General features: G+C 44.2%; 1 long non-coding RNA gene across 1 annotated transcript in view; it reads right to left on the bottom strand.

Annotated features, from left to right (window-relative positions):
• Positions 1-11346, bottom strand: part of LOC307220479 — a 371449-nt gene extending 360103 nt beyond the window's left edge. Inside the window, exon 1 of the long non-coding RNA XR_013840891.1 lies at positions 11206-11346. This is a non-coding gene — a long non-coding RNA (uncharacterized lncRNA). The remainder of the gene's footprint in view (positions 1-11205) is intronic.
• Between the last annotated feature and the right edge of the window lie 3407 nt (positions 11347-14753).

Here is a 14753-nt window from a genome sequence, read left to right as displayed (position 1 = left end):
AAAGGATAGAGGGGGGTTTGCCCTGCCGGACTTAAGACTTTACTATGAATCGGCAGCTTTCTGCTGGTTGAAACACTGGCTACTTCTTGAGAACACTGACATTTTGGACCTGGAAGGGTACGACAATAGTTTTGGTTGGCATGCATATTTATGGTATGACAAGGTAAAGGTGTACAAAAGTTTTAAAAACCATATTGTGAGGAAAGCATTGTATAACGTTTGGATTAGATATAAAGATCTGCTGGAAAGTAAAACCCCTAGGTGGGTGTCACCAATGGATGCTAGGGAAGTAAAAAAGCTTAATATGGACTCTAAATGGCCAAAATATCATGAAATTTTAGAATATGATGGTGAAAGGGTGAAACTTCAGAGTTATGAGAAACTAAAGCCTAAGGTTCGAGATTGGTTGCATTATCATCAGATAAATGAGACATTTAAACAGGACAGAAAAATAGGATTTCAGAAAGAGAAGTTAAAATTAGAAACAGAACTGTTGGAACCCAATACTAAGAATTTATCAAAAATGTATAACTTGCTGTTGAAATGGAATACACAGGATGAAACGGTGAAATCAGCTATGATTAAATGGGCACAAGATATCGGTCATGATATTATGTTTGCTGACTGGGAACAGTTATGGACCACCGGTATCAAATTTACTGCATGTAATGCTTTAAAAGAAAATATTATGAAAATGATCTATCGGTGGTACATGACCCCAGTCAAGCTTGCAAAAATTTATCATTTGCCTAACAATAAGTGTTGGAAATGTAATGAGACTGAAGGCACCTTTTACCACCTTTGGTGGACCTGCCCAAAGATTAAAGCTTTCTGGGAAATGATCTATAATGAAATTAAGAAGGTCCTTAGGTGGACTTTTCCTAAGAAACCAGAGGCTTTTCTCTTGGGCATGGTTGGCCAATTGGTGTTAAAGAAGGATAGGATTTTCTTTATGTATGCCACCACAGTAGCAAGAATTCTACTGGCAAAGTATTGGAAGACGCAAGAACTACCTACTCTGGAAGAATGGCAAACAAAGGTGATTGACTTTATGGGACTGGCCGAGATGACGGGCAGAATCCGTGACCAGGGGAAAGAGACAGTGGAAGAGGACTGGAAGAAATTTAAAATATATCTCAAGAACAATTGTAAAATTGACGAATGTTAAGATGTCAGGGGGTAAGAGGTAAAGAAATTGCAGCAGTAATCAAAAAAAACTAAATGAACTTTTATGAAAGGGAATTAAGATAATGGACCTAAGGGTTGCTAAAGAATCACTAAACAAGAATGCAGGGATGGGGAGGTATGGGGAAGTCAAAAGAAAGAAGGGTATGAAACGATCAGTTGGAAATTATGTTGTTTTGTGGTACTTTTGTTATCTGTTTGAAAAACGAATAAAAATTATTATAAAAAAAACCAAAACAATCAGGACTACAGTATCTACACAATGATATCATTTAACTGAGGTTTTAAAAAAGAAGCCAGTGCTGAGATAAGGTAAATTGTGAGCAAAATTCTGACCAAACCAATTGCCCTCATTCCGAACTATCATTATTTGCCTTTGCTGACATCGCCACATAGCCAAATCAGATTGGTTACATACCGTATTTTTTGCTCTATAGGACGCACCCGACCATAGGACGCACCTAGTTTTAGAGGGGGAAGAACAAGAAAAAAAAAATTCTCTCCCTCTCTGCACAGCGCATCTTTAGCAGAGGGGCAGGAGAAACGGAGCCCCTTCCATTTCTCCTCCCACTTCGCTGAAGGGGCGCTGCACAGAGAGGGAAAGCTGCACAGCACCTCTCCAGCGAAGCGAAGCCAGGAGAGCAAGAGGGATTGGTGTGCATCGATCCCTCTCGCTCTCCTGGCTTCAGGTGGCTATCCCTGAAGCCTGGAGAGCTTTCACTACTTTTGTTGAAGCCATGGAGTCATGGAGCCTCCATTTGCTCCATAAGACGCACACACATTTCCCCTTAATTTTTGGAGGGGGGAAAGTGTGTCTTATAAAGCGAAAAATACAGTATATAACAACATCTCTGCTATGAGGGAAAAAAAGAAAAGTATCCCCCCCCCCGAAGAAATCTACAAGTGAAGCTACAGCCAGTAGCAACTACAAAGAGGCTCACAGCAGAACATTGTTTTGCTGGAATACCAGGTATGGGAGCACAGATTGCTTGAATTTTGTATCATTGGAGTAGGATTAAGGCTGGCAATGCCAACTCATAAATAAATCCAAACAATAACACCCAAATAATATCTGAAAAGGCTAGTGCATTTCACAGGGGAAGGAAAGGTTCACAAAATCTCTTCCCGCACCCCACGTCTTAGCTTGGCTCTAGTGCTCTTTCTGCAGACTAATTTTAACTTTTACACAAATGGACAAAGGGATTATTTAAAAAATATTGCTGAGGAGTAGGTATTTATTTCCAAGAGAAACTTAAAAATTGTAACCCTTAGTGAAAAACCAGCCGCAAAGTACACACCAACCCACAGGTTTATACAGCTGTTTTGTTTTTTTTAAGGAAGGCTGGAACTAGGTGTGCTGCTTCATTTCAAAATATTTGTGTTTTAAAAATAAAAAAAGTTCCAGAATAGAAGCAGCCACAGTTCCAAATCAACAGATTTCTATTAGCTCTGGCGCTTTGGGTATGAAAAAAACATTTGAACACACGCACACACAAAGAGAGAGAACGAATCAACAAGTGAGTGAATATGCTTTTTTGTTCTCTTATAAGAAAAACAATAATTGTTTCAGCATAACTAAAAGCATTAGAGGAGGAATTTGGGGTGGAAAGTTACAAGAGAGGAAGGAGTGAAAAAGCCCTTCATGTCCATAAATCTGAGTGGGCAATCTGAGTTCCTTCACAATATTGCTGAACTACAGTTCTCATGATTTCTGGTTACCAACAATGCAGGTGGCGCTGTGGTCTAAACCACTGAGCTTCTTGGGCTTGCCGATCAGAAGGTCGGTGGTTCGAATCCCCATGATGGAGTGAGCTCCTGTTGCTCTGTCCCAGCTCCTGCCAACCTAGCAGTTCAAAAGCACGCCAGTGCAAGTAGATAAATAGGTACCACTGTGGCGCGAAGGTAAATGGTGTTTCCGTGCGTTCTGGCTTCTGTCATGGTTTTCCATTGAGCCAGAAGCAGTTTAGTCATGCGGGCCACATGACCCAGAAAACTGTCTGTGGACAAACGCCAGCTCCCTTGGCCCGAAGCGAGATGAGCGTCACAACCCCATAGTTACCTTTGACTGGACTTAACTGTCCAGGGGTCCTTTACCTTTTACCTCTCATTATTTCTGGTTACCCACAATGCTGACTTGGCTGATGGGAGTTGGAGTTCAACAGTATTTAGAGCAGGCTTCCTCAAACTCGGTCCTCCATCTGTTTTTTGGCCTACAGCTCCCATGATCCCTAGCTAGCAGGACCAGTGGTCAGGGATGATGGGAATTGTAGTCTCAGAACACCTGGAGGGCGGAGGTTGAGGAAGCCTGATCTAGAGGGCCAAAGGTTCCCAACTTTAAGTGATTTAAATGGTTCTTCTGATTTAAAATATTTGTGTTTGTTTTGGTAACACTTCTCAGAATCAAGTGAATGCCATTTGGTCCTCTATTTTGCCCTTTATGCTATCTGACACTGTCTTCCCTTCCGCCCCTTTAAATTGGTTAGTCCGCTAATTAAATTTATCCCATGGTCTCAGGATGCCTCACAGCAATTTCCAGCCAAAACAATCAGACAAACAACCAACAGGTGATTAACCGTCCCCAGCCTAAGTAATGCTGCCAAATATGTTTAGCGACCTCAATGAACCCATAATTCATTTCAGTGGGATGCGCATTGGATTGGAACCGAAAAGGCTGGGTCATCATTTCCAAAGTATGGAAAGCTTTTAAATGAAAAAACAAACAAAAACAAAAACACACTACTTGGTAATATTATTATTGCAACACTATGTGCTTCATTTTTGCAAGGCTTTCCAGACATTCCAAATGCCCCTATTTTCCAGGGACAGTCCTGGATTTACAGAAGCTGTCCCAGTCTCTGATTTGATCCTGGAATGTTCTGCTTTTCCTTAGGACGCCCTCATTTTCAATGGAGAAATGTTGGAGGGTATGGAGTTATGTGACTCCTGACCCAAGGGAATAAATAACCAAACAACGTTTAGAAGACACTTGAAGGCAGCCCTATATAGGGAAGGTTTTTTTTTTTTTTTAAAAAAAAAAAGCTTAATCTTTTATTGTGTTTTTATATATGTTGGAAAAAAGGGACGCGGGTGGTGCTGTGGGTTAAACCACAGAGCCTAGGGCTTGCTGATCAGAAGGTCGGTGGTTCGAATCCCCGCGATGGGGTGAGCTCCTGTTGCTCGGTCCCTGCTCCTGCCAACCTAGCAGTTCGAAAGCACGTCAAAGTGCAAGTAGATAAATAGGTACCGCTCCGGCGGGAAGGTAAACGGCGTTTCCGTGCACTGCTCTGGTTTCGCCAGAAGCGGCTTAGTCATGCTGTCCACATGACCCAGAAGCTGTACAGCGGCTCCCTTGGCTAGTAAAGCGAGATGAGCGCCGCAAACCCAGAGTCAGTCACGACTGGACCTAATGGTCAGGGGTCCCTTTACCTTTACGTTTATATATGTTGGAAGCCGCACAGAAAAGGCTGACAGGCAGCTTCTTGAATATCCATTTTGATGCGGCTGAAGAATCCATGTCATGGTTTTCTCATCAGTATAATCTCTCCTATAATCCTAAATCTGGCATGAGAAGGAGCCTCCTCACACGTGAGTTCGGAATTATGAAATTATCGAAAGGTATGATGATGATGCCGCTCTTATACAGGGCCAGATTTAGGTTTGATGAGGCCCTAAGCCCTTTATATGTCCAGCTGTCCTTTGTCAACAACACATTGCCACTGTTTTTTGTATTGAATATATGCTATATGGTGATTTATGGACCTAATAGGAGCAAACCAGTTAGGAGTATAGCATCTAGATCAAGGGAAGTAATAGTGCCACTGTATTCTGCTCTGGTCAGACCTCACCTGGAGTACTGTGTCCAGTTCTGGGCACCACAGTTCAAGAAGGACACTGACAAACTGGAACGTGTCCAGAGGAGGGCAACCAAAATGGTCAAAGGCCTGGAAACGATGCCTTATGAGGAACGGCTAAGGGAGCTGGGCATGTTTAGCCTGGAGAAGAGGAAGTTAAGGGGTGATGTGATAGCCATGTTCAAATATATAAAAGGATGTCACATAGAGGAGGGAGAAAGGTTGTTTTCTGCTGCTCCAGAGAAGCGGACACGGAGCAATGGTTCCAAACTACAAGAAAGAAGATTCCACCTAAACATTAGGAAGAACTTCCTGACAGTAAGAGCTGTTCGACAGTGGAATTTGCTGCCAAGGAGTGTGGTGGAGTCTCCTTTGGAGGTCTTTAAGCAGAGGCTTGACAACCATATGTCAGGAGTGCTCTGATGGTGTTTCCTGCTTGGCAGGGGGTTGGACTCGATGGCCCTTGTGGTCTCTTCCAACTCTATGGTTCTATGATTCTATATTTTAGGGAGCAGGCTAGCAGGCAGGACCCATTACTTGCATCATAGGAGCCTGCACAACACAAAACACTGTTGCTGTAGGTAGGTTTTATTTTATTTTGGAAATGTACATCCAGTTTTCTTTTCTTTTAATTTTTTGGGGGGCTCCCAAGAGAGTGGGGTCCTAAGCTATAGCTTGTTTAGCTTATACGTAAATCTGGCACTGCTCTTATAACACGGAAGGGAATTATGGAAAGGAGCCCTATGGTTTCGCCTGGCCCAAGCCACGTTTGAATGCTTTCCCAAAACATGCCTCTCTGCCTCAGAAGGCAAAAAGTCTACTCCTCTAATGCCATTGGCCAGGCTTCTTAATTTTATTTCCCATAATCTCCTCTTGTCTTTGCGGCATGCACTGAGTAGCATAATAACACCACGTCGGTAATTGACCAAAGTCCCCTTTTCCCTTCTCCCTGCTAATGCCTCTTCACTTCATTACTTCCTTCCCTTTACTACTGTGTCTAAGCCATGCATGGCAAGTGAAAATCAAAAGGCTGGTGTTCATCTCTAGGAAGACAAGGGCCATTAACCCAGCCTGGGAGCAGCTCAACTGCTGCCGTCCACCTCTTCAGTGTGGTCTAGTGGTTAAGAGTGGTGACTCGTAATCAGGTGAACCGGGTTCGCATCTCCGCTCCTCCACATGCAGCTGCTGGGTGACCTTGGGTTAGTCACACTTCTCTAAAGTCTCTCAGCCCCACTCACCTCACAGAGTGTTTGTTGTGGGGGAGGAAGGGAAAGGAGAATGTTAGCCGCTTTGAGACTCCTTAGGGTAGTGATAAAGCGGGATATCAAATCCAAACTACTACTACTCCTCCTCCTCCTCCTCCTCCTCCTCTTCTTCTTCTTCTTCTTCTTCTTCTTCTTCTTCTTCTTCTTCTTCTTCTTCTTCCAAAGAGCAGGTAGCTGCTGAAACATTTGTATAGTTGAGGGAGGCACCCCAGAAAACAGTAGCTCAGCCTTTTGCAACCTGGTACCCTCCAGCTGTTTTATAGCCTATGACTCCCATCAGCCTCAGCCAGCAGAACTGATGGCAGGGAAGGAAACTGGAACACACCAGGCCAGTGAATGCCTAATTCAGACCCTCCAAGTGTCCCTATTTTCCAGGGACAGTCCCGGATTTACAGAAGCTGTCCCAGTTTCTGATTTGATCCTGGAATGTTCTGCTTTTCCTTATTTGCACCGGAGAAATGTTAGAGGCTGTGGAGTTATGTGACCTCTGAGCCAACAACCTCTGAGCTATACAACCTTTAGAAGACAACTGGAGGCAGCCCTGTACAGCGTAGGTTTTTTAAATGTTTAATGTTTCATTATGTTTTTATATATGTTGGAAGCCGCCCAGAGTGGCTGGGGCTACCCAGGCAGATGGGCAGGGTTAAATAATAAAATTATTATTATTATTATTATTATTATTATTATTATTATTATACAGGACATCCCTATTTTCAGCAGAGAAATGTTGAAGGGTATGCTAGTTTGCCTTTACCATTGGGGCAGCCCTGCCATGTTAAACATCCCTCACACTGGAACCTGGAAACTTGGGAGAAAACACTAGCAAAACAATGTTAAAAGATCCCCAGTGTGCTAGCAGTCAAGCCTGCATTACATGGATGGAGGGCGGCCAATTAAACCTTGTGCTGATCATGGAAAAAATTTAAAGATTGTTTACAGAAATATTGTAAAATTAATGAATGTTAGAAAAATGTGGAAATGAAGTTATATGGCTTTAGTAGAAATGTTATAAGGAATTAAGTATAAATAGATTATTAGAGTATTAAAAGAAAAAATTAAGGTTAGAATATGTTAAGATAATTATAGGATACAAAACAGAGGAAGATGGAAAGGAATTGCTGAAACAATTAACAGAAGTGGAATACAAAAAGGGAGGTGTGAGGAGGTCGTTGAAATAAGTGAATGAAGGATAGGATGATGAAACTGTATGATGTGTTTTAAACTGTTTTTATTTTGTTGTGTTAGTTTAATGTGTTAGTGTTGTGTGGTGTTTTTGTATTGTATTGTCTATTTTGTTTTGTAGTGTTGGAAAAGTAATAAATATTATTTGATTAACTGGGGGAAAAAAATAAACCTTGTGCTGATCAGCTGCTAGGAGTCAACCACACATTCAATCCATGTAGAGTATCATTCCTACTGTTCAAGCCTAGTCTGCTCAGTTCACCCACCCTGATTTTTCACTTTCTTCTCCTGAGAACTGGGAAGGGTGCGCAAAAATCTCAGGGTCAAAAGCTTTAAAAAGAGGCAGAACCTCTTTTTATACGAGAAAAGACCAACTGATTCTCTCTCCCATCTGCTCTTTATTCCAGAGCCAGAACCCAGAGAAAGCAATCCTGAGGATAAATTTCAGATTGATTGCTCTGTCAGTGTGTGATCACATCAAAGAGATTTTTAAATAGGATCAAAAGAAAACCAGACTGAAGCTCTGTGTAAACAGGAAAACCTTCTTGCCCATCCCCTGACCAGTGATTGTGAAAAGGCCAACAAAATCTCTGGGCAAAATCTGAGCAAGGAAGTTGATATTCTTTTGCAGGCTCATTCTTTGCAGGGGTAATTGTATTTGATTTTTTTTTTTTTTGAAGTTTTGTCTCTCATAACAGATAAATTTCTATAAAGCAATAAAATCCAGCCATCTCTGATCATTACTTTGCAGAAGGAAAAGATGGGGTGAATGTTAATAAGACCTGGCAACTGAATCATAAATGGATCCCGATAGCAAAGCTCCCGGATTTGAGAAGACAAAGTTATGCCCACGACGCCTAGCTGGAGGATTGCTATTGCCTTAGAGAATCTCGTGCGCGGCCTTCCTTAGATCATGCATTTTCCCTACAGTGTGGAGGAAGCAGGAGGAAGCGTTTTCCGTTCCACAAGCAAATACCGTATTTTTCGCCCTATAGGACACACCAGACCACAAGACGCACCTAGTTTTAGAGGGGGAGAACAAGGAAAAAAATTCTCTCCCTCTCTGCACAGCCTTCCTTCAGCGAAGTGGCAGGAGAAATGGAGCCCCTTCCATTTCTCCTCCCGCTTCTCTGAAGGGGCGCTGTGCAGCTCTCCCTGCACAGCGCCTCTCCAGTGAAGCGAAGCGATGCCAGGAGAGTAAGAGGGATCGGTGCGCACCGATCCCTCTTGCTCTCCTGGCTTCAGTGAAAGCAACGCGAAGCCTCCAGAGCACAGCGGGAGCTCCAGGTGCACTCCAGAGGCTTCGCATTGCTTTCACTGAAGCCATGGAGCCTGCATGCGCTCCATAAGATGCACGCGCATTCCCCCTTAATTTATGGAGGGGGGAAAGTGCGTCTTTTAGAGCAAAAAATACGGTATTCCCTACTAAGTGACGCAGCCTTAGAAGTGACAAGGGGAAGATGCAGGCCAGATGATGTTCCTTCCTCCACTGTGACATATGTTGTGTACTCTAATTTCCATATTGATCCTCAACACCTATGCCATTAGAGGAAGAAAAAGCAACTTCAACAGCCTAGCATATGATTCCTCAGCGTAAACGGAGCACAGTTATTGCGTGTTGAGGTCCCCAATCCACCCCCCAAAATAACTCACAACGGACACGTAATTTTTGTTTAAGATTTTTGGCATGATTTTGGCCACAACTTTATTAATATACAAACTGTGAGTGGTTGTTTAGGCATTGGTTAAGACTATCTGTCCCCCCGCCTGGGGACAGAACTGACTTCCGGGCACCACCGAAAGACAGTGCGGGGGAAAGCAAGTCGGGGAAGAATTGGAGCTGAGACACAGACCCTCAACTCTCACCCGCCTGCTCCCCGAAGGCTTGCCGGCCCTAGTCCCATTCCAGGGATTGGACGAAAAGATGGCAAGCCCCAGGATTCCTTTAACGGAATTCCCTTTCCGCAGCAACCATGGAGGGGCAGGCCCAGCCTATCCTGAACCCCTCCATGGAGGGGTAGGCCCAGCCTATCCTAACCCCTCCTCCACCAGATTTATAACCAATGCCTAACCACAACAGTACAAGTTGTGACGATTTGCTACGCAGTAAGCAAAAACCACCCAGCCAGCCAATTTGCCAGGTGGAAAAATTCCTACCAGGCCCCTGCTCAAAGGCAGACGACCCCATGACAGGCATAGCAAGGTCAACGCAACAAACCCCTTATTCTAGGGCGGGTGGGCGGGTGATCCGTTGCACGCAGCAAAAGAGAAAGTACAAGGCTGCGTGCAGAGTATTTAAGCCTTTTACCCCTCCCACCAAAATTGCAACATAACTGTCAGAGCTGCCCAAGGTCCCAGCTCACAGAGGACCAACGCCAGGTCGTCGTTATGTACAAAAGTCTATATTGAAGTTCAGTTTCCATTCCAAAGCCATAGCGCGCAGCTCTACGTCTTAAACCCTAGACCGCCGAAGTTCCGTCTGAATCTCCTCCCCCCTGACACCAGTTTAAGATTCTCGCCCTGCTCCACCTCTTCCTCTGCTCTCTTCTCCTCTGGGTCCTCCTGTCCGCTGGGGCATTCCCCTTTCTGGACTCTTCTGACGCTGAGTCCCCTGACTCCTCCCCCTGCCTCCTGCAGGCTTTAGGGCCCGGTTCCCAATCCTCGTTCTCTGCTGCCCCGCGTGCCTGTACTTTTGAACTTGGCTCTCGCGCCAACCCAGTGACCTTCCTCCTGACCGTTGCACTGCTTCTGTCACTGCTTCCCTCTTCCGGGATGCTAGCTGGACCTGACCCCCCCTCCGTTGCCTGACTCTCCGATGGAGGCGTGGTCAGCCCTGACTCCTCTTCTCTCCCTGCTGGGGGAGATGCTACCCCCCGATCCCTGGGACTCTTCCCCCCCCACTATGCTCAGGTGGGGAAGCTGGTCCTGATCTCCAACTGCTGCTCTGGGAGTCCCCGCTGGCCCCTTGCTTCTGGAGTGTCCCCCTTGGGACCCCCCTTGCCCTGGCCACCGGCGCCCCCTTCTGTGAATCTTCCGATTCGCTGGAGAGGCTCATGGAATCTCTCAGGCCACTGTCATCTTCTCCTACGCTGCCCTCAGATTCTTCCCCTTCGCTCTCCATCTCCCCTCTTCCCTGTGCTTCTGCTCCTGAGCCCCTGACAATAACTTTCCCCCCAGCAACTCGGCAATCCAATCAATGCCCCCTGGCCATCTTGGAGAACTTACCCAGCAACAAAGGGGTGGCTCAGTAGACCCCACCGCAACACGTGCTCTCCCTGAAGGAGAACACGCTTTGCAACAGAATTTGTGTCTTCTGATCACAACGGTAGAAAAATCTTCAGCTGTAGGTTTTCCTGTGGACTTTTCCTTTTGCAACTTAAAAAAATGCACATCAACAGCTATTGTGATGTTTAGCTGGTGATGTATTGCAATGTTGAATACCAAAATACCACCATTTGGTAGCTAAGCCCCAAACCAGGAGTCCTGTTGGGATGAATTTTGGCTTGCCTGCTGATGAACGTGACTGTGTGGTGGTTGATGAAATTGTCATTCATCCGTTTTAGACCCCTAAGTAGCAGCAGTTGCCAGAACATTGTCCTGTTTGCCTCTGTATAGTTCCATCCTTATTTCAGACACTGTGGTAAGTTGCAATGTTTAGCATGATACATTGTCATATTTAGCTGGTGATATACTGTTATGTTGAAGACCAGATACAGTGGTACCTTGGTTTATGAACTTAATCCGTTCCGGAAGTCCATTCTTAAACCAAAGCATTCTTAAACCAAGGCGTGCTTTCCCATAGCAGCGGGGGACTCAATTTACAAATGGAACACACTCAACATGTTCTGCTTCCAAGGCAAAGTTCACAAAACACCTGCTTCCGGGTTTGCAGCGTCTTTAATCCAAGTTGTTCATAAACTAAGCTGTTCTTAAACCAAGGTACCACTGTATTGCCTAGTCCTCACACACATTGTGATTCAAAATATATTGCCAACTGAAATATTATGAAACAGTTATCACGATGTGAAGTTCAAATGGGCTTTGGACAATATATCGATATGTCGCCTAGCCCTGTAGCTAAGCACTTCAGGAAAGCACTATGTGAATGCTAAGGAAGGCTGTGTATGCAGCATACCTTTAAAGCATAAAAACAAGAATTCTGGGAATTGTAGCTTACCACTCATCAAGCTACAATTCTCAGCACCCTTAATGAACAACAGTTCCAGGAATCTTTGGGGAGTGAATGTGCTTTAAATGTAGAATAGATATGGTGCCTATGCCTTGTGATCTATCCAGGGTTCAGGAAATTGTAGCTCTATAGATGATGTTGGAAAGCAACTTCTATCAGCCTCAGGCAGCCTGGCCAAAGCTCTGGGATGGTGGAAATTGTAGTCCAACAATATCTGGAGAAACACAGGTTTCCTGATTCTATGATTCTATGATTCTATCTGTGGATTTTTTAATTTTTTATTTGTAAAACTACTGCATCTTTCTTAGGTTTTATTTTCTCTACAAGTTTAGGTGGCAGGTTGCATTAATTCCTATTCTGAAGCAGGGGAAGCGAGGCCAAAGCTTGCCCAACGAGTTTGCAGCTCTGCAGCGACAGTCTACTATCAACATCCCTGAGCAGACTTTGCCGCTTTGATCAAGACTCAGCTGACCTAGTTAATAGGCTTAAGAACAAGTCCAAAGTTGTGTCAGATCATTCAAATGCTTTTATTTGATGGAGTTCAAATGCATGTAAGACACTAATACAGTCCAGACACAGAAATTGACTTAGCTAAATATTTTCTGAAGATTATGGTTTCAATATGCACCAAGGATGAGGGTGTTATCCTCTCTCGCATCATTTCATTGGAAAACCACATCAAATAAACTACTCAGTTGAAGACTATATGCCGTATTTTTCGCTCTATAAGATGCACCAGACCACAAGTTTTTGGAGGAGGAAAACAAGAAAAAAAATATTCTGAATCTCAGAAGCCAGAACAGCAAGAGGCTGATCGATCACTGCGCAGCGAAAGCAGCAATCCCTCTTGCTGTTCTGGCTTCTGTGCTAGCTGTGCAGCCTGCATTTGCTCCATAAGACACACACACATTTCCCCTTACTTTTTAGGAGGGAAAAACTGAGTCTTATAGAGCAAAAAATATGGTACTTCATTGTTTTCGTCCACTCTTTCCTAGAGACCACTGTACAAGTTAGAATCAAAAGAAAGGAGCCCTTAGAATGATAGGGATAGGCAATTATGTAAATATACATAATTGCCTGTCCCTTTACAGCAAAAGAGCGCCACCCCAGCAAGGTGTCATTTGAAACCCTATGGTGCCCTGACAGTGATGGCCTGTGGTGGAGACACTGGTGGAATGGCCCATTCAGTTCTAGAGAGGAGGGGGAAACACACAATACTGCCACAACCCTCCAATCATGACCGTGCTGCTGCACAGTGGGAGCCAATAAACTTAGGGTGTCAGGGATATGCGGCCAACACCCCCCCTTGCACCATTCCATACACAATGCCCCAAATGATGCTTCAGATATTAGTATTGTACCGTTTGAAGTGACTGGAAGCATAAGAACTGACTGCTTTTTGAAGAAATCATTGTCCAGGCCCATAAAAATATCATTCAAACTTTTACTGGCAGAACTCCTCAAAAGCACAACATAAGCTTCAAAAGAGACACCCAAAATAGCCATACAAGGTCTTATGCTGCCCAGCACAAGCTCAGCATCTTAGCAAACAGGAAATAATCCAAACAGACCTAGAAGCAGAGGCCTGCCTCTCCCCACAGGCTACATTCCCACCTCCATTGGCTATAAGATGTATAAGCTCAGGAGAGATTCATTTACATCTTCACTCCATGGAATTTGGGAGACAAAAGACGAAAGGCAGCTCCCTTTCAAAATGGAGATTTGCAACTCAATACCTTCATCACATGATCACTCTCAGCACAGAGCAGAAAACAATTAACAGTTATTCGTTAACCCATTAAGGTGCTCAGAGTCCTTTAGAAAACAACATCGGAACACCCCCCCCAGTGTTGTTGTTTTAATATTATTTTTTATTAATTTTTCTATTTTACAATTTCAAATAAACCTTTTACAAACTTTTAAATATCCAGTGACTTCCCTTCTTGTCTTTTCATGGTTTATTTCACATAGGAAAAACCCCAGTGCTAGAAACCCTTCAGCAATACTCATTTAGCCATTTTAAACCTTTGTTAACATTTTCCATTTCTATGCCAATTAAATCAATTATACTTAACAAATGAGGCCACAGCTCGCTCCCCCTACCAGCTTCTGGGGGCACAGGCAGTGATGATCCTGCTACTGTCAGTTCCCAGGCATCCCTAGAGGCAGATGGTCAACTAACCTTATGCTCCTGACTGTTTTGAAGTGCAACGTAGGCTAATGGAAGGGGGGAAAGCCCACAGAACGCAGCACCCACATAGCTCCTTGGGTAGGACAGCTCTGGGGAACCCACAGGTTGGTTGAGCAATGGTTGGATGTGATGCAAGTGCCACTTCTTAGGCAAAGGGGACGATCCACCTGTAGCATGACATTTCTGGTGCTCAAGTTGCTCTTGGTATGCCTGCAGAAAGCACTGAAGGTGTTGATGTGTCACTCCCAGTATGCCACTAGCTTCTTCTTTGGCGATCACTCATAGCTGAGTAAGATTGTCTTCCGTAACCATGGTTTTAACAATGAGTCTGTAAGTGACTGTGGAGGCCAATTCTGGATCCACATGTCCTTCCACAGTGGAGACATTGGTTTCCGGGTGGGAGTTGATCACAGTGAGGGTTCGCCAAAAGTGCCTTCCTCTTAGCACGTTTCTGCCTTGCGTCCTGAGTTTGAGTGTCTTCAAAGCCCATGACACCTTTGGTAAAGGCTGTTCTCCAATTGGAGTGCTTGCAAGCAAGTGTTTCCCAACTGATGGTGTTTATGCTACATTTTTTAAAAAATTGCCTTCAGACAGTCTTTAAACCTCTTTTGTTGACCACGAGCATTACACTTTCTATTTTCAAGTTCGGAACAGAGTAGTTGCTTTGGAAGACGATAATCAGGCATCCACACAACATGACCAGTCCAACGAAGTTGATGTTGAAGAATCATTGCTTCAACACCAGTGATCTTTGCTTCTTCCAGTACACTGGCATTAGTTCATCTGTCTTCCCAAGTGATGTGTAAAAATTTTCGGAGACACTGTTGATGGAACCTTTCGAGGAGTTTGAGATGGTCTTTATAAGTGGTCCATGTTTCACAAGCATCCAG

Source organism: Podarcis cretensis, assembly GCF_951804945.1.
Source record: "Podarcis cretensis genome assembly, chromosome: 1".
NCBI lineage: Eukaryota > Metazoa > Chordata > Lepidosauria > Squamata > Lacertidae > Podarcis > Podarcis cretensis.
This window is presented reverse-complemented; position numbering and strand designations above follow the sequence as displayed.